Consider the following 7,683-nt stretch of genomic DNA (forward strand, 5'->3'; position numbering starts at 1 on the left):
TTCCTCGAGCTCGGGAATTCGCTTCATATTTTTCAGTTGTAAGTTAGCGCTGGTCCTGTGTCTTGTGTCTCTCTCGTCCCTGTCTCTTTTCGCGCTACGCCTCCCTTAAACACGCTTTACCAACTGGCTCAGAACACCACTATGCTCTATTTATTCACGGAAACCTAAAAGAAAAAAAAATAAAAGCGAGAGCAAAATCTCCACACGACTGCCTGAAAGGCACTCCATGCGTTGGTCGACTCGTTTCACCGTATGCGGGGAATTAAAAAGAAAGGCACGAGCCGGACGTTAATCCGATTTAATTAGGGAAATTGGCCACACACGGCAATAAATCGAAATTTCTCAGAATGCTGGGAGCGTGTAGATCGAGTTACCACGGCAAAAAGATGAGTTCAGATTCCTCTTCAGTGCACGTTTAACGCTGCACCACGTCGCCATCAGGGGTATGACGACTCCCAGGGAGGTATAATTTTAAATTAGAAAATTACCTTCTATTGATACGGGAATTAACCCATCACGCAACCGCGTCATACCCTTTACGGAAAGCTAAAAGGTCCCGCTGAATTTTTTTCCCTCAATAGGTCGTTCTAGTTCGTCACAGCCTTTCTGGTTTCTTCTTCATCTATATAGCACAGTGGTTTCACGCTCATTCACGTCTGATTATCTAGCTGTTTCACTTAGCATTCTGAGTCTTTTATCGCCATATCTGAAAGGACAGCGTCAAAACACACCATGCATTCTTATTCTTTTAGTGCCGATAGCGGCACAAGAGGAAACAGCTTGTAACCGCTTCGTAGTATATAAATACGAACCTCAAGGATACCCACATAGATCACTGAAAACAGGCGCACTTGAGGCTGGAGAATAAGCAAAAAGACTTTAATCAATTCTGTGACAAATCTTCTAATCAATTCTAATCTAATTCTAATCTAATCATTATTCTGACGTCACGTAAAATGTTTTTATAGTTAGGAAAAAAGGCGGACTTCGATCTTTCATTGCATTATTATCCGAGTTCTTAAACATGGCCCAAGTGGTGGAGAAATGGCTGCAGAAAATTAGATAATGAGGGTGATGATTACGTAAAGTACAGCGCCGTGCAGAGCTAACCTTCTTAAGCTTGAATAAAGATAACCATGAACCAAGGCAACAATGGCGGCCAGACTACAATGCAGCTCCGAATCACTTCTTTGTCTTCTCTCAGGACTTCCTGTAGGAATAAAGCACATGAGCTTGACGCAGTACTCTAAAATGCTTTGTTTCTATTTGCACAAGTGTTCAGGCGATTTACCGTCCTTGATTAAGTCGTTTCTTTGTAATCTTGCTTAATTCTGCTTCATCTGGTTTGATTCTGGAATCTAAGAGACGACGACGGTGGCCTGCCGAGACAGTGGCGTCCCAAACGCAAGCTTCCGTTCAGAGGCACGATCTTGCGTAAGGGCTGGGTAACCAGGCAAACCAGTCGCCTCTTAACTGCAGATACTGTGTCTTGTGGGGACCCTCTGGTCTCTCACCGACTACTCAGAAGTCAGGATCGGCTACTGCCTCCAAACTCGCTCAGCTCAAGGAAGGTAAGCCAGAACCGCACTTGCTGCTTGAGTGCAGAGCTACGCTCTTGCGCGGTGCGCAATTGACAGACCAGGCGTGTGTATTGCTCATTACTGAAGTTACAGCAAACGTCAGCAAGTACGAGTGGGATTTGTATGCTTCCCGCGTCCTTTTACCGTCTCTAATTAGGCTGCTCCGTATTGCTCGCAGGACTACGATTTTTGCTGAGGCTATCGTTTCGACCTAGCCACCTATGCGTATTACGTGCGTACAGGAGAATTAGGTCCTGGGTTTGTTTATGCAAGCCCGAGGATGAACCGTGCTGTCACATTTTTTTTCTGCAGAGAAACTTATTTTACACATGCATATAAGCATGTGGCGCAGTAACTCTAATGACGACGTAGACATCATGCTTTCTCGTGTAGGCGGCCAGCAATCTGAGTACTTTAGCGTGAAATCATAGGAAGCATGCGATCACAGGAATAATAGCAATACTTTGTCTAAGCGCTGCCCTTTATTTCCCGCGGGAATTGGGCACTGGGCACCGTGAGATGTAAATCATTCAATATCTAATGAAACGAGGTCAAAGGATCGCAGCTATGAGATAAAAGCTAGCTGCTTGTTTTAAGACCTCTACCTCAAATTGGGCAGCTCTATGAAAGCACCATAATCGAATAATCCATGCGAACGTGCTAGCCTAATCTCGTGGGTAAGAAACTAAACAAGGAAATTAAAGTGGTCACTAATAATAAAACCAAGGAAAACTTTCTGCCTGTCGAAGAAAGCAAGAGTTTAAGACAAGAAGCGTCGTACTGGAAGTGATCAGGTAGTGCTTCTCTCTGGGCTAAGCACGGATCACACGCCTGGCTCCTCCGAAAAATGTCAATGAATAAGAATAAGCAGTGTGGTTGTAGACACTTGCAAGCTAGTAATAGCAGCTTGTCAGTGTTTCGAAAGAGATAGGCATGTGAAACTTGCACCCTGGCAGTTGTCAGGTATGGGGACGAGTATTACCTACTGCTTTTGCTAAGAAAGCAACACTCTTAAAGGATTGTTTATTGCGGAAAGAAAGGGACATCAACAGAAAGGAAGCCCAAGCAGGCCATTCTGGGAATTTCCGAGGTTAACGTGGCCTTGGCTTCAGCCGGGTATGGTTAGATATCATGGAAAAAGGTCTTTGATACGCAATACGCATAGCCTGACAGATGACGATGATGATTTCCTGGCGTGCAGGCTTTCCCTTATTAAGAATTATAAACTGCGCGCAAAGCCTTAATGGTGGAGTCGTATTGTTTTTGAAGTCCGTTATGCGTCTCAAGATACAAATGAGCGCTTGTCTCCATTTTGAGTATCTTTTAACTTTCATCACCAGCATCAGCACCACGGTTACCCTCATCACCATAATCATAATGAAACCAGCTACACTCAGTGCCACAAAAATATAAACTGACGTCCAGAGTGCCCCGCCGCGGTGGCTCAGTGGTTAAAGCGTTCGGCTGCTTTCCCGAAAGACGCGGGTTCGGTCCCGGTCGCGGCGGCCGAGTTTCGTTGGAGGCGAAACTCTAGAGGCACGTGTACTGTGCGATGTCAGTGCACGCTAAAGAACACCAGGTGGTCGAAATTTTCAGAGCCCTTCACTACGGCGTCCCTCATAGCCTGAGTCGCATTGGCACGTTAAACCCCAATCAATCAATGAATCAATAAATAAATAAATCAGTGAATGAGTCAGTCAATAAATCAGTCATCCAATCAGTCAATTAATCAATCAATCAGTCAATAAGTCAGGCAATAAATAAATCAATCAATCAATGACCTCCGGAGTAGCGGCCAGTTGCCGCCTTTATATTTTCCTATGTTTCTCTATCTGATCTTCCCACCTGTTTGAGCCGCCCTGTGCTACCCGTTGTGTTTGGTTCAGAATTCATACCTCTACTACAACAGTCCATTGATTTCCTTTACTTCTCTTCTCCTGCACTGTTCATATCCTTTTTATCCCCGTTATTACAGCTTCGATGTCATTAACTCACTAAGTCCCCACTTCTAGTCTTCTCTCGTCTTTTTCCTTAAAGCAACTCCCATGATTTTCCTATCCTTAGTTTGGCCTTCATTTTATTAAGGCATTTTTTTCCAATTTAAATCCGGTTTTAAGTTTGCATTTACCCTAATTAATGTCCAATTCCGCTGACTATTCGGTAGTTATTACTAACTTTAATTTATCCAGGTGCATGTACGGGATCTTTGGACATCAGTTTATTAATTGTGAGGAAACTGCGGAATATTGTTACGTACTGTTATAGAAATATTGAAGGCAATGCGGTGGATCATTTTCGCGTAGTAGTGCTTGCTAGCCCGAGCGGACTGCTTTACATTCCAACAGCAGTTGTCGCATATAGGTGACGGTTAGAGGCAAAAACGCTCAGATACTGAGTTTTCAGTGCATACTGAAAAAGTACCTCGCCAGTGGCAAAGATGTTGTTTTGTTACATAAATATCTATTTTGTTGCGAGAACTACACTGGCCGCATTCTCGCCGTTTCGCTGTGGCCGGTGGTCGCATCGCGAGTTGAGCAGTTGCCTAGCAACCGCCGCAGTTGGCAGCGCCGCTCACCACGCCATCTGGCATGACGTCAGAGGAGGAGTTTTTTCTGATTTCAAAGAGCTTTATTTTAACACTTAAAGCTAGTAAAAACTAGGGCTCTGAGTACTGAAGAGAGGAGAAGCATATATTCATTGTAATAAGACTTGATGTGGTTACCGCTAAAATGGCACGATAAGAGAAATAACGAATGGAAGTGAAACCCGATTTGTTTAAAACGCGACAGGTTAGTCAAATGTATCTAGCAGCCTTGCGAAATTCGAAGGAAAAGTGGAGATCGAGTTACTGTCGAGAAATTATGGAAATTTATGAGTAGAAAACAAAGTTGTGAATAATGAAGAGGAATAGTTGAAAAAGTTAGGCTAGGACTTGATTGCTACTATCATATGTATATGCATGAAACAACATTTGAGAACGGAGGTAATCATCATCTTTTTATGTTCGCAAATTAGTCGGCCCTTGGCTCTGCTTTTTCAGAAGCGTAGCCAAAGACACTGCGCACTTCGGGCTGTATACCGCTTGGGACAGCGAATTTGCCTTTAGTACCTAATAACAATGTATGAATTTGGCATCCTGTGCCACATGCTCTCTTAAACATTTTAATCTTGAATTGTTCTTATCGTAATGCCATGCTTGGTTATGAGGGTTACGAAACAGAAACGTTCATAAAATATACAAAGGTACTACGCTGGCGTCATTTACAATGCATATGCGAAGCCTAGCCAATATATTTCGACACCCATTCATAATACTTTGGTTAATACGTTGCCCGCAAATGTTGCGCAAGTAATCGTTCTTGAAACAAAATTTATACTGGTCCAAAGTTAGAGAAAATGAGCACCAATTACACGAGTAAGGAACATGGCCACCATGACTGCTTCTCTTTCTACTTGCTTATGGTGGGCTAACTTCTATTTTCAAAGGCTGTTTAGTGCTTCAGGTTCACATGTATTCAGCTAGACCTATTTAGTTAGAAAAGTTTCAAGCAAACTTTAATTCCGGTCACAGGGAAATAAGGAGAACACTATCGAGCATATTTTACAAAAAAAAAATCGAATCTGCGCTTTTTTCTGGCCATGTTGACGTCAGTGAAGCACTTAAAAACGTATTAATGGCTGCAGAAATACGATATCAAATCCTTCCCACTTCACACCACTCGATCCTAACTTGTAACGCCAGACTGAAGGATACCCCGTGATTGCCGTCTTGGGATGAATGGCGGTGAAACATGGCCTCATGGATTCGAGGCCGAGCAGCTGTGAGACGCAACACAGTTTGATTGCAAAGATGGCCGATGATGGCGACACCTGTATTTCATTTCTTCTTTAGCTCTACTAGCTTAAAAAAGCTTCCTTATCTGTGACAGTAGCGTCTGTTATTCGAAGCGCGGTAATTTATTCGTTAAGGCCAAAATCAGTTCGCCCTCAAAGTGCCTGCAAAATATATATTTTAATGAGATGCTGAAAAACAGGCGCATATAAGCGCACTCAGCTACACCATCGCGCATACGTCTTAGGCAATGGTAACTCTAAAAGCACAGACTTATGCGACAGTCAAGGGGCATGTCTTGGCACATCCATTTTAAATTATTTATGGCCTCAGCATACTATTTAAGCAAGTTTACTGGTCCCATTTATGTTCTTTGGTGCGACGTAGCACACATGTCTTGTGCAGCGAACGAAGGAGAAGCTCTGAAGAGGGACTTGCCGTTCTCGCACGTGATAAACGCCGTAGTAGAGTGTGCCGTATAGATTTCGAACGCACGAACCTCTCTAACTTGCACTTACATTGCATAATACACTCGGGAGGACTTTAATTGCTGCTTTTGCCCGCTACAGTTGCTCAGTGGTGTAGGGCGCTCCACTGCTGCACCGGATGACGGTAGTGCGATCGCTGCCGCGTCGGCCCCGTTTCGTTAGGAGCGAAACGCAAGGAGCCAATGAACTGTGTGATTTCACTACACGTTCAAGAGCCCCAGGTGTTCGAAATTAAACCGGAGCCCCCCCCCCCTCCCCCCTACTTTGAAGTCTCTAATAGCCCACGTTGCTTTGGGACGTTAAACCCCTGCCACTGACCCCTGCTGCGCTCCATACCAATCGCGCCTGCATCTATATGAGGCTGCCACGGAGGTTGTTTGGTTCCGCTACCTCGGAGTGAGCAGCTGACCGACGAAGCCACTTAGTCAGAGCACGGGTTGAACCAGAAACTATATCTGCTCCTACAGCAGGACGAGGATCGCACATTCGCTGCGCCTACCTGCAGTTGTAATTGTAAATATATGCTTGATATTTACGACAATACTGGAGCCCAGAGTTGAACGAAGATACAGCGGCCCGACGAGGCCGTAAGCCCCGAGTAAAATGTCACGCAAGAATAGTTCACAGCAGCTTTACGTGGTAAGGTTTACAAAACATACCTAAATTTGTATAAAGAAAAAATAAATTCAACTTTTGGATTGAAGAGTCATTCCCAAAGCTTTTGTAGAGTACTCAGCAACGATTTTCGTCAGTAATTTCCTTTTTATTTTTTGCTTTCCCAAGCAGACGGTCGCTATGCAGCAGCAGGACGTGTCCATGGCGCAGAAAGAGCAACCGGGGATGAACATTGCGATGAATGTGGCCTCAAAGCAGAACGGCAACGCAGGCCTTGAGAGAGAGCAAAACGGCGAGGGCGAGGATGACAGAGGGTCCAGAAGGGACAGGAAGAAGAAGAAAAAGAAGAAGAAAAGGAGGGAAGTTGAGAGTAGCTCTAGCTCGGACGGTGAAGAGAGCGACGATGATGCGGATCGTTCCAAGTCCAAGAAGAAAGCCACTGCCGGCGTGACTACTCGAATCAACATCTTCACGGGGACTCAGGGACCTCCTGGCATCGGCATGCAAAGCGGCATGACCGGACCGAACGTTCTTTCCAACATTTCTGCTCCGATGCCCATCATGCAGCCAATGCCTCCCATGATGCAGCAGCTGCCGTCGGGACCGAAGAAGCAAAGTAGCAAGCGTTCTTCCAAGGCGTCCAAGTCTAAATCGTCCCAAGGAGAAGGAAAGCAGGCGGCAGCAGGGGCGCCCGCTGTTATTCCACCGGCCATGGCGGGTCTCATGTCCGGTCCAGATGGTCAAGACGTGCTCGTGATTCCGATGCCGCCAGGCATGAAGCTGCCACCGTTTGATACGGCAGGAGGTCTAGATCAGTGAGTTTTCTTCTCTGTAAAAGGAATATAGTACGGACTTTTAACTTTCACAAACATTGCTAGCGGCAGAAAGTAAACCAGACAGTTCGTTAAAATATTTTGGAATGAATAGGCCACTGATGTAAAGTCTTTTTTAGGAAAAAGGGGGAAGTTTTCGAGAGGATTATTGTGGATCCAGTAAAGACAGAAGTGCTCCTCCTCACGTTTTACGCATATAATATCAGTCTAGCAATACAGGTGTGTTCCCTGCTTGTAAAGCGACAGCCTTGGTTGGTGCTGATCTGATACTCCTCAGCGGAGTTTTGCCACGGCCATGGGAGTGTGGTGCTTTCCACTACAAACAGACGCAGTGT

This window comes from Amblyomma mixtum, chromosome 2 (genome assembly GCF_055824585.1).
Source record: "Amblyomma mixtum isolate Tamu chromosome 2, ASM5582458v1, whole genome shotgun sequence".
In the NCBI taxonomy this organism is placed as follows: Eukaryota; Metazoa; Arthropoda; class Arachnida; order Ixodida; family Ixodidae; genus Amblyomma; species Amblyomma mixtum.